The 13,477-nt window shown below is 40.9% G+C and overlaps 1 non-coding gene across 1 annotated transcript; it reads right to left on the reverse strand.

The window, feature by feature from the left end:
• Window positions 1-11,949: 11,949 nt before the first annotated feature.
• LOC695462 (uncharacterized) lies at window positions 11,950-13,423 on the reverse strand. Its single transcript, XR_013400648.1, has 2 exons — window positions 13,296-13,423; window positions 11,950-12,525 (listed from the first exon to the last, which is right to left on the reverse strand). It is a non-coding gene; the product is annotated as an uncharacterized LOC695462 (transcript).
• Between the last annotated feature and the right edge of the window lie 54 nt (window positions 13,424-13,477).

The following is a 13,477-nucleotide window of genomic DNA, read 5'->3' on the forward strand; positions in this document are numbered from 1 at the left end:
ATATTATGCTGATTGGATCCAGTGAGCAAGAAGTAGCAAACACACTGAACTTATTGGTGAGACATTTTCATCCCAGAGGACAGGAACTAAATCCGATTAAAATTTGTGGACCTTGTACCTCAGTAAAATTTCTATGGGTCCAGTGATGTGGGGCCTGCTGAAATATTCCTTCTAAGATGAAGGATAAGTTGCTACATTTGACTCCTCCTACAACCAAGAAAGAGGCACAATTACTAGTGTGTCTATTTGGATTTTGGAGGCAATACATTTCTCATTTGGGTGTGTTACTCCAGCTCATTTATTGAATGACTCGAAAGGCTGACAGTTTTTTGTGGGGTCCATAACAGGAGAAGGCTCTGCAACAGGTCTAGGCTGCTGTGCAAGCTGCTCTGTCACTTGGGCCATATGACCCAGCAGATCTAATGGTACTTGAAGTGTCAGTGGCAGATAGGGATACTGATTGGAGCCTTTGGCAGGCCCCCATAGGTGAATCACAGCAGAGACCTCTAAGATTTTGGAGCAAGGCCCTGCCATCTTCTGCAGATAACGATTCTCCTTTTGAGAGACAACTCTTGGAAAATGAACCTTTGACTATAGGTAATCAAGTCACCATGTAACCCGAACTGCCTATTATGAACTGAGTGCTCTCTGACCTATCTGGCCACAAATTGGGTTGTACACAGCAGCATTCCACCATCAAATGGAAGTGATATATTCATGATCAGTCTCAAGCAGGTCCTGAAGGCACAGGTAAGTTACATGAGGAAGTGGCTCAAATACCCATGGTCTCCACTCCTGCCACCCTGCCTACTCTCCCCTAGGCTGCACCGATGACTTCATGGGGAGTTCCCTATGATCAGTTGACAGAGGAAGAGAAGACCAGGGCCTGGTTCACAGATGGTTCTGCATAATTTGCAGGCACCACCCAAAAGTGGACAGCTGCAGCACTACAGCCCCTTTCTAGGACATCCCTGAAGGACAGTGGTGAAGGGAAATCTTCCCAGTGGGCAGAACTTTGAGCAGTGCACCTGACTGGGCACTTTGCATGGAAGAAGAAATGGCCAGATGTGTGATTATATACTGATTAATGGTCTGTAGCCAATGGTTTGGCTGGATAATCAGTGACATGGAAGAAACATGATTAGAAAATTGATGACAAAGAAATTTGGGGAAGAGGTAGGTGGATGGACCTCTCTGAGTGGTCAGAAATTGTGAAGATATTTGTATTCCATGTGAGTGCTCACCAACAGGTGACCTCAGCAGAGAAGGATTTTAATAACCAAGTGAATAGGATGACTCGTTCTGTGGACACCACTCAGCCTCTTTCCCCAGCCACCCCTGTCATCATCAATGGTCCCATGAACAAAGTGGCCATAGTGGCAGGGATGGAGGTTATACATGGGCTCAGCAACATGGACTTCCACTCACCAAGGCTAATCTGGCTACAGCCACTGCTGTTGGATCTCTTCCATCATGGGAAGGGTAGAGAGTAGTTCATTGCTACGTATTTTAATTGCATTAAAAGTCATAGTGCATTTGCATATTTTAATAAAATACTAGCTTTCTTTTAAAATAGAGTTAAGCTTATTTCCATTATATTTTTGAGCCATTTTTTGGCCAGAACAAATGTATTACTAATTTTCTAATAAGGCTCAATGTGAAATCCAGTAAGGATCCAGACATTATATAATAATAAGATGCGCCCACATTTCTGCAAAATAGAAGGTAAAAAAGGATAGGAAATCTTTAGAATATCCACTATTTTCTGAGTCAAAGATCACATGTTTTGTTAATTAAATCTTTCTTGCTAAAAGTTAATTAGCACCTATGCCCTTTATCAGTGTTTTTCAAAATTACGGTAGCACCAGAACATTTTTTGCAAATAAAACTGAGCATGAAATGCTAGTATAGGAAACAAATAAGAAGTGGAATTGCTCTGATTGAAGCAGGAGTTCCACTGACTTTGCCTGTTTCTTGTTTTGTCACTGTTCCCACCACTGGGTGAAGTGTAGGGGACTTATAGAACTATTTGGAAACAGTTGCCGCTAATTATTGCCAAATATCATGGAAGCAGCAAGAAACAGAAGGCTCTTGGAATTAAAATAATGTTATCCACGATGCTAACCCTTCCTCTGACTACTCAGATTCACATCCTTCACATCCTTCCTAACATTAATTCACATTTTAAAAAATGTACAAACCCCAGTCAAGAGAATTCCATTTAATAGAACATAGTATGATTATCAAGAGAAGACTGCACTGTGAACCAAATATAACATAGTAAACAGTGTTCTTGTTGGAGGATATGACAAAAAAATTAATAGTGTGAGAGAACAGTGATTATTTTGCAGCTGCATTATTATCCATTGTTTTGTAAGATTTCCCTGTTTCATCTTATCAATTATGTGTTGCATATTAATTTTCTTGCAATTTAATTATGATTTTGCTCATCCAGTTGCTTTTAGCAATCAGTACAAAATAATACAATGCATTGTAAGTAAACATATCAGTGTACAGTTAGTGGTATAGGAAATTCCAAATAAACCATTTGTTGAAATTATCAAAATTCTTTTCAACATAATAAAGAGTTGAGTTTAAAAAAATATATTTCCTAATTTCTGGTTTGATTTTTTTTTTTTTTTTGAGACAGAGTCTGGGTCTGCCACCCAGGCTGGAGTGCGGTGGTGCAACCTCAGCTCCCTGCAACCTCTGCCTCCCTAGCTCAAGTGATCCTCCTGCCTAAGCCTCTCGAATAGCTGGGACCACAGGCACGTATTACAACATCTGACTAATATATATACATATATTTTTTTGGTAGAGATGGGGTCTTCCCATGTTTCCCAGGCTGGTCTCAAACTCCTAGATTCAAGTGATCCACCTGCCTTGGCCTCCCAAAGTGCTGGCATTATAAGCATGAGGCACCATGCCAGGCCTGTTTTGAAATTTCATATATATTTATAAAACATGTGTTCAGGATGAGAGAATATATGAAGAAGTTACATAGCGTTGTATATCTTTATAGAACAAAAATGGTCTAAATCAGTGTTGTCAGACCATGGCTTTATAGACACCATCTTCTAGTCAAATCACTCATCTGTTTTTACCCAGTGCTCATATTGTGGGAAAAGTGTAGGGGCACAGAAGAGTGAACACTTTTGGGAATGTTGGAATCATTCTCTATTAGAATTATATTATTATACTAAATGTTGGTGAATCAGTCTGGATTTGGTCATGGAAACAAATCCACCATTAATCATTATGGAAAGAAGGTGTTTCATGTGAGAATTTAAGAATATAGGACAAACAAGATGTGGGAGAGCTGGGGTTTCAAGGTCTGATAAGGGAACATTTGATAAGTGACGAAGCACTTCAGCCTGAAGAGACTTCTTAGAAACCTCTCAGGCCCATATTTCCTCCACCAAAAGGCAAAAAACAATACCTAAGTTATCCTCATCAGGAGATTTGGCTACAGAAATGAGTAACTCAAGTTTTAATCTACTCAGCTAGTCTCGCCACTGCTACCTGAGGAGCTACCTGAGAATCCTGGAGACACAACTGAACACTAATGACAATCTCTTAGATTATAGTTGGGGATATTACCAAGGATGTGATTTACCCAGAAGGATTAACTCTAGCAAAGCAGCCAGATAAGGAAGGTTACTGGGGTCCGAGTTTGGACTATGCCCTGCTTGGAATGAATATATGGTCAGAAATCTTTCTTGTACTGTTAATAGAATGACCTGTTCCACTGGCCAAACCATCAGAGCACAGCAGAAATCCCAAACTCCCTTGCTCATGTGGTCCTAGACAACGACATTGTCTTAGAATCTCTCCTTGCTGTACAGGGTGATGTTGGTGCTGTTGCTAACATTTGCTGCTGCACCTGGGTAAATATATCTAGCTACATTGAATTGGAAACATCTACGATTCTAGAGTTAGCCACATTTCTGAAAGGGACACCTTCAAAAAGCCTCCTGGCTGGACTTCCTGGCTTGAATGTACAATTCCCACCTATTTTCAGCTGGCTTTTGTCTCTAGTCTAGGATACCTTCTGTGTTCCATCCTACAAATATTAATGATCCTTCTATTTGGACTAATCACTTGGGTACTCTTTCAAATTGTTCTAGCCTGTTTTTTCTTTTTTTCTTTTTTTTTTGGAAATGGAATTTTACTCTTGTTGCCCAGGCTGGAGTGCAATGGTGGGATCTCAGCTCATTGCAACCTCTGCCTCCCGGATTCAAGTGATTCTCCTGCCTCAGCCTCCTGAGTAGCTGGGATTACAGGCATGCGCCACCATGCCTGGCTAGTTTTGTATTTTTTAGTAGAGATGGGATTTCTCCATCTTGGTCAGGCTGGTCTCAAACTCCCAACCTCGGGTGATCTGCCTGCTTCGACCTCCCAGTGTGCTGGGATTATAGGTGTGAGCCACTGCGCCCAGCTGTTCTAGCCTGTTTTAATAGATATCTGCAAGACACTTGGATCATGCTGACCTAACCCATGAGACTTTAAATTTACTCTGGACAGGAACCAGAATCAACATAACCTGGGAGACTTTGATTAGAATCTAACAGGTACCTGAGTGCCTTTTGTAAGTAAATCGCTCTAGTTGCTCAATTGGCCACTGCTCTGCCACCAGGATCCCTAGAAAAGACCAGATAAACCTGAAGCAGGTAGCTAATCACTTCCACGCCATGATGGAATGCAATGCTGTCTGTCAACAAGTTTGAGCCAGTCCTTCAAGATGCATCCTGAGTGGCTAACTCTGTCTGTCAACAAGTTTGAGCCAATCCTTCAAGATGCATACTGAGTGGCTAACTGGGCCTACATTTAAAGTTGAGCCAAGGGGCCATTTGCTAACGAGGGTCACACACACGTTCTGAGTTCACCCAAAAGACATACCTTATTATTCTGGGGCTTTTCAGCTCCCCTGCTTCTGCCAATCAAGGCTCAGCTGTATTAACCAATTAGAATTCAGCTGGGTTGGGCGGAGCAAGATGGCCGAATAGGAACAGCTCCAGTCTCCAACTCCCAGCGCGAGCGACACAGAAGACCGGTGATTTCTGCATTTTCAACTGAGGTACTGGGTTCATCTCACTAGGGAGTGCCGGACAATCAGTGCTGGTCAGCTGCTGCAGCCCAACCAGCGAGAGCTGAAGCAGGGCGAGGCATCGCCTCACCTGGGAAGTGCAAGGGGGAAGGGAATCCCTTCTCCTAGCCAGGGGAACTGAGACACACAACACCTGGAAAATCGGGTAACTCCCACCCCAATACTGCACTTTAAGCAAACGGGCACACCAGGAGATTATATCCCACACCTGTCCGGGAGGGTCCCACGCCCACGGAGCCTCCCTCATTGCTAGCACAGCAGTCTGCGATCTAACCGCAAGGCAGCAGCGAGGCTGGGGGAGGGGTGCCCGCCATTGCTGAGGCTTAAGTAGGTAAACAAAGCTGCTGGGAAGCTCGAACTGGGTGAAGCTCACAGCAGCTCAAGGAAACCTGCCTGTCTCTGTAGATTCCACCTCTGGGGACAGGGCACAGCTAAACAACAACAACAACAACAAAGCAGCAGAAACCTCTGCAGATGCAAATGACTCTGCCTGACAGCTTTGAAGAGAGCAGTGGATCTCCCAACGCGGAGGTTGAGATCTGAGAAGGGACAGACTGCCTGCTCAAGTGGGTCCCTGACCCCTGAGTAGCCTAACTGGGAGACATCCCCCACTAGGGGCAGTCTGACACCCCACACCTCACAGGGTGGAGTACACCCCTGAGAGGAAGTTTCCAAAGTAAGAATCAGACAGGTACACTCGCTGTTCAGCAATATTCTATCTTCTGCAGCCTCTGCTGCTGATACCCAGGCAAACAGGGTCTGGAGTGGACCTCAAGCAATCTCCAACAGACCTACAGCTGAGGGTCCTGACTGTTAGAAGGAAAACTATCAAACAGGAAGGACACCTACACCAAAACCCCATCAGTACGTCACCATCATCAAAGACCAGAGGCATATAAAACCACAAAGATGGGGAAAAAGCAGTGCAGAAAAGCTGGAAATTCAAAAAATAAGAGCGCATCTCCCCCTGCAAAGGAGCGCAGCTCATCGCCAGCAACGGATCAAAGCTGGATGGAGAATGACTTTGACGAGATGAGAGAAGTAGGCTTCAGTCCATCAAACTTCTCAGAGCTAAAGGAGGAATTACGTACCCAGTGCAAAGAAACTAAAAATCTTGAAAAAAGAGTGGAAGAATTGATAGCTAGAGTAATTAATGCAGAGAAGGTCATAAACGAAATGACAGAGATGAAAACCATGACACGAGAAATACGTGACAAATGCACAAGCTTCAGTAACCAACTCGATCAACTGGAAGAAAGAGTATCAGCGATTGAGGATCAAATGAATGAAATGAAGTGAGAAGAGAAACCAAAAGAAAAAAGAAGAAAAAGAAATGAACAAAGCCTGCAAGAAGTATGGGATTATGTAAAAAGACCAAATCTACGTCTGATTGGGGTGCCTGAAAGGGAGGGGGAAAATGGAACCAAGTTGGAAAACACTCTTCAGGATATCATCCAGGAGAACTTCCCCAACCTAGTAGGGCAGGCCAACATTCAAATCCAGGAAATACAGAGAACGCCACAAATATACTCCTCGAGAAGAGCAACTCCAAGACACATAATTGCCAGATTCACCAAAGTTGAAATGAAGGAAAAAATCTTAAGGGCAGCCAGAGAGAAAGGTCAGGTTACCCACAAAGGGAAGCCCATCAGACTAACAGCAGATCTCTCGGCAGAAACTCTCCAAGCCAGAAGAGAGTGGGGGCCAATATTCAACATTCTTAAAGAAAAGAATTTTCAACCCAGAATTTCATATCCAGCCAAACTAAGTTTCATAAATGAAGGAGAAATAAAATCCTTTACAGATAAGCAAATGCTTAGAGATTTTGTCACCACCAGGCCCGCCTTACAAGAGACCCTGAAGGAAGCATTAAACATGGAAAGGAACAACCGGTACCAGCCATTGCAAAAACATGCCAAAATGTAAAGACCATCGAGGCTAGGAAGAAACTGCATCAACTAACGAGCAAAATAACCAGCTAATATCATAATGACGGGATCAAGTTCACACATAACAATATTAACCTTAAATGTAAATGGACTAAATGCTCCAATTAAAAGACACAGACTGGCAAATTGGATAAAGAGTCAAGACCCATCAGTTTGCTGTATTCAGGAGACCCATCTCACATGCAGAGACATACATAGACTCAAAATAAAGGGATGGAGGAAGATCTACCAAGCAAATGGAGAACAAAAAAAAGCAGGGGTTGCAATCTTAGTCTCTGATAAAACAGACTTTATACCATCAAAGATCAAAAGAGACAAAGAAGGCCATTACATAATGGTAAAGGGATCAATTCAACAGGAAGAGCTAACTATCCTAAATATATATGCACCCAATACAGGAGCACCCAGATTCATAAAGCAAGTCCTTAGAGACTTACAAAGAGACTTAGACTCCCATACAATAATAATGGGAGACTTCAACACTCCACTGTCAACATTAGACAGATCAATGAGACAGAAAGTTAACAAGGATATCCAGGAATTGAACTCATCTCTGCAGCAAGCAGACCTAATAGACATCTATAGAACTCTCCACCCCAAATCAACAGAATATACATTCTTCTCAGCACCACATCACACTTATTCCAAAATTGACCACATAATTGGAAGTAAAGCACTCCTCAGCAAATGTACAAGAACAGAAAATATAACAAACTGTCTCTCAGACCACAGTGCAATCAAACTAGAACTCAGGACTAAGAAACTCAATCAAAACAGCTCAACCACATGGAAACTGAACAACCTGCTCCTGAATGACTACTGGGTACATAACGAAATGAAGGCAGAAATAAAGGTGTTCTTCGAAACCAATGAGAACAAAGATACAACATACCAGAATCTCTGGGACACATTTAAAGTTGTGTGTAGAGGGAAATTTATAGCACTAAATGCCCACAAGAGAAAGCTGGAAAGATCTAAAATTGACACCCTAACATCACAATTAAAAGACCTAGAGAAGCAAGAGCAAACACATTCAAAAGCTAGCAGAAGGCAAGAAATAACTAAGATGAGAGCAGAACTGAAGGAGATAGAGACACAACAAACCCTCCAAAAAATCAATGAATCCAGGAGCTGGTTGTTTGAAAAGATCAACGAAATGGATAGACCACTAGCAAGACTAATAAAGAAGAAAAGAGAGAAGAATCAAATAGATGCAATAAAAAATGATAAAGGGGATATCACCACTGACCCCACAGAAATACAAACTACCATCAGAGAATACTATAAACACCTCTATGCAAATAAACTAGAAAACCTAGAAGAAATGGATAATTTCCTGGACACTTACACTCTCCCAAGAGTAAACCAGGAATAAATTGAATCCCTGAATAGACCCATAGCAGGCTCTGAAATTGAGGCAATAATTAATAGCTTACCAACCAAAAAGAAGTCCAGGACCAGACGGATTCACAGCCGAATTCTACCAGAGGTACAAGGAGGAGCTGGTACCATTCCTTCTGAAACTGTTCCAATCAACAGAAAAAGAGGGAATCCTCCCTAACTCATTTTATGAGGTCAACATCATCCTGATACCAAAGCCTGGCAGAGACACAACAAAAAAAGAGAATTTTAGACCAATATCCCTGATGAACATCAATGCAAAAATCCTCAATAAAATACAGGCAAACCAAATCCAGCAGCACATCAAAAAGCTTATCCACCATGATCAAGTGGGCTTCATCCCTGGAATGCAAGGCTGGTTCAACATACGCAAATCAATAAACGTAATCCAACACATAAACAGAACCAAAGACAAAAACCACATGATTATCTCAATAGATGCAGAAAATGCCTTTGACAAAATTCAACAGCCCTTCATGCTAAAAACTCTCAATAAATTTGGTATTGATGGAATGTATCTCAAAATGATAAGAGCTATTTATGACAAACCCACAGCCAATATCATACTGAATGGGCAAAAACTGGAAGCATTCCCTTTGAAAACTGGCACAAGACAGGGATGCCCTCTCTCACCACTCCTATTCAACATAGTGTTGGATGTTCTGGCTAGGGCAATCAGGCAAGAGAAAGAAATCAAGGGTAATCAGTTAGGAAACAAAGTCAAATTGTCCCTGTTTGCAGATGACATGATTGTATATTTAGAAAACCCCATTGTCTCAGCCCAAAATCTCCTTAAACTGATAAGCAACTTCAGCAAAGTCTCAGGATACAAAATCATTGTGCAAAAATCACAAGCATTCTTATACACCAGTAACAGAGAAACAGAGAGCCAAATCATGAATGAACTCCCATTCACAATAGCTTCAAAGAGAATAAAATACCTAGGAATCCAACTTACAAGGGATGTAAAGGACCTCTTCAAGGAGAACTACAAACCACTGATCAGTGACATAAATGAGGGCACAAACAAATGGAAGAACATACCATGTTCATGCATAGGAAGAATCAATATTGTGAAAATGGCCATACTGCCCAAGGTAATTTATAGATTCAATGCCATCCCCATTAAGCTACCAATGACTTTCTTCACAGACTTAGAAAAAACTGCTTTAAAGTTCATATGGAACCAAAAAAGACCCCGCATTGCCAAGACAATCCTAAGCCAAAAGAACAAAGCCGGAGGCATCATGCTACCTGACTTCAAACTATACTACAAGGCTACAGTAACCAAAACAGCATGGTACTGGTACCAAAACAGAGATATAGACCAATGGAACAGAACAGAGTCCTCAGAAATAATACCACACAGCTGCAGCCATCTGATCTTTGACAAACCTGACAAAAACCAGAAATGGGGAAAGGATTCCCTATTTAATAAATGGTGCTGGGAAAATTGGCTAGCCATAAGTAGAAAGCTGAAACTGGATCGTTTCCTTACTCCTTATATGAAAATTAATTCAAGATCGATTAGAGACTTAAATGTTAGACCTAAAACCATAAAAACCCTAGAAGAAAACCTAGGTAAAACCATTCAGGACATAGGCATGGGCAAGGACTTCATATCTAAAACACGAAAAGCAATGGTAACAAAAGCCAAAATTGACAAATGGAATCTAATTAAACTAAAGAGCTTCTGTACAGCAAAAGAAACTACCATTAGAGAGAACAGGCAACCTACAGAATGGGAGAAAAATTTTGCAATCTACTCATCTAACAAAGGGCTAATATCCAGAATCTACAAAGAACTCAAACAAATTTACAAGAAAAAAACAACCCCATCAAAAAGTGGGCAAAGGATATGAACCAACGCTTCTCAAAAGAAGACATTCATACAGACAACAGACACATGAAAAAATGCTCATCATCACTCACCATCAGAGAAATGCAAATCAAAGCCACAATGAGATACCATCTCTCAGTTAGAATGGCAGTCCTCCTGAGCAGCACCTTCGTGTACAATAGCATGCCAGTTAGAATGGCAATAATTAAAAAATCAGGAAACAACAGGTGCTGGAGAGGATGTGGAGAAATAGGAACACTTTTACACTGTTGGTGGAACTGTACACTAGTTCAACCATTGTGGAAAACAGTGTGGTGATTCCTCAAAGATCTAGAACTAGAAATACCATGAGACCCAGCCATCCTATTACTGGGTATATACCTAAAGGATTATAAATCATGCTGCTCTAAAGACACATGCACATGTATGTTTATTGCAGCACTATTCAGAATAGCAAAGACTTGGAATCAACCCAAATGTCCATCAGTGACAGACTGGATAAAGAAAATGTGGCACATACACATCATGGAATACTATGCAGCCATAAAAAAGGATGAATTCGTGTCCTTTGTAGGGACATGGATGCAGCTGGAAAGCATGATTCTCAGCAAACTATCACAAGAACAGAAAACCAAACACCTCACGTTCTCACTCATAGGTGAGAATTGAACAATGAGATCACCTGGACACAGGTAGGGGAACATCACACACCGGGGCCTATTGTGGGAAGGGGGCAGGGGAGAGGGATAGCATTAGGAGATATACCTAATGTAAATGACGAGTTAATGGGTGCAGCACACCAACATGGCACATGTATACATATGTAACAAACCTTCACGTCGTGCACATGTACCCTAGAACGTAAAGTATAAAAAAACAAAAACAAAAACAAACAAACAAAATACAGCCTAAAAGGTGGAAGCTATTGTTCTCTATTTGAGGAAGCATTTTATTCATATGTAAATATTGATGTAGGCAGAGAAGGTTGGACTTGAGCTTGGTAAAAAAAAAAAAAAAAAAAAAAAAAAAGAAAAGTTTTATCTGTTTAACTGGTGCCTAGAAAAACAAAAAAAATCATAAAATTGCCTAATATAAGTGTTTCTGTAAAGGGCCAAATAGTAAATATTTTAGGCTCTTCAGGCTGGGTGGTCTCTTTTCCAAATACTCAACTCTGTTATTGGAGTATGACAACAGTTTTTGAAAATCTGTAAATGAATGGGCATAGCATTATTCCAAGAAAATCTTATTTACAAAGACAGCTGGCAGGCAGGATTGGCCATGATTTGCCTTGGGCTGTAGTTTGCCAGTGCTTGGACTAGCACACGTTCGTGTTTTAGTCTATGTTCTTTAAATAAATATCCATTTTACTCCACATTCTATGGCTAAATAGAAGATCACAAACCCTTGGCAGGGAGATAAAATTAACTTAATCATAGCATACACATAGGTGAAAGAACATGAAACTTGTTTTAGAACAAGGACAAACGTAATTTAAAATAAAATCTATTAATTCAGATATTCAACAAGCATGAATTTATAGGAATAGCCAGTTGAAGACATAGAAAACTGCAAATTTGGGAAAACTAGCAATAGTAAATTGAAAACTGGTAATTTCTTTTGTTTTCTCATCCTCATATATCAGTTGAAGCTGTCTGTTACCTTGCTTCAGCCTCAGGGAGTATGTCAGGTACTTATCTCCTGTGATGGGTTGTCCATCTGCTAGTAAGTCCAGGGAGAAATCTCTCAGTGTCCACACGAAGTCTGGGAAGAAGCTCACAAAGTCAGCTGAATCCTTATTCTCATTCTCATTAGGTGAGGATTTTGATCGGATTCGCTGTGTCAGCTCTGTCATATAGCTGAGTAGCTAACTAAGGAAATGTGACAAAATGAACAGGGACCTCATCCCATATTCAACACATTCCCAAACTTTCCATTTTCCTTTGCTCCTAACCTAAGTGTCATTTCTAAAGTGGATACATGGGCTCTCTCCTCTGTACTTGCATTATTTTTTGTTTTCTCCTCTTGAGCTTGATTCATCAGGATTCACAGTCAGGCAGCTAGTTTATGAATACAGGTGTCGCCTCTGACTTCGGTGCTGTTCTGGGTCACAAAGGATACTGCAGTTGGTCCATGGCCTGCTGGTTGATGATTCCCATGCTGTTGTACACGAAGGTGCTGCTCAGGAGGACGGCCAGGGCGAAGATCCAGGAGTCATTCTGGTTGTTACCCTGGAAGTCAAGACATACTGGAGTCAGGAGCAAGTTTCATCATCACAGCACTTTCTAGAGTAACAGTAGTAAAACTATGTTCATATATTAGAGGGTTTTTGTTCTTTTTTGTTTGTTTGTTCTTTAGCACTAATGGCATATCAAAGGAAGCCAAATACAAAAAGTATTCTCAGTAGGATGTCGCTTTTGGGTAGTTTTTCGATGAGTGTTTTTGGGTTACAATGATCCTTATTAAGTCTTCTAATGACCATCAACAAATAATTGTAAAATTAAAATTCAAGGTTGGTGGGCATTTTAAGGCATGAGTACAATGTAAATTTAAAATTTTCTCATCTTTTCTCAATAACAAAATTCACATATAAGATTGATACTATTAGTTGCTATTTTATCAAATAATTAATCTACACCTGAAATGTACTGTTTATCTCATTAAATATTCAAAATAATTCTATGTGGCCAACATAGGTCTTTTCCATACATTTTAAAGATTAGAATGCTGAGTATAAAATAAGTCAATTTTCTCAGGGTACTGAATTGGTGACAGAATTTAAATTTAAACAGAAAGTCATGGGGCTTTAGCACCCAAATTCTTAACTAAAGTTCTCTGCAGGATAAGACTCATGACACTGGGATTATTTGTGCTCCCTTTATGCATCTGTGTTAAACCCCACATATTATGGCCTGTAGTTAATAGTTAATAAACAATTAAATGGTGCATAAAATATTCAGAGAAGAGGGACTCACTCCACAATTGGATCCTTGAGTCTCACCTTCTCTACATCTCCCAGACCCTCAGTGTCCAGCAGAACTAGGATGTGGCCTGGCTTCTTGGGATGGGGCACACACCACATCCAGATTCCTTTAGTGTGAGACTGCACTGTGGAGCCCAGAGAGAAGCCTGCAAGGGAGAGAGGAGACTAGAGATGGAGATCTAGTAACAGGCAATTCTGGT

This window comes from Macaca mulatta, chromosome 1, assembly GCF_049350105.2.
Source record: "Macaca mulatta isolate MMU2019108-1 chromosome 1, T2T-MMU8v2.0, whole genome shotgun sequence".
NCBI classification, from domain to species: domain Eukaryota; kingdom Metazoa; phylum Chordata; class Mammalia; order Primates; family Cercopithecidae; genus Macaca; species Macaca mulatta.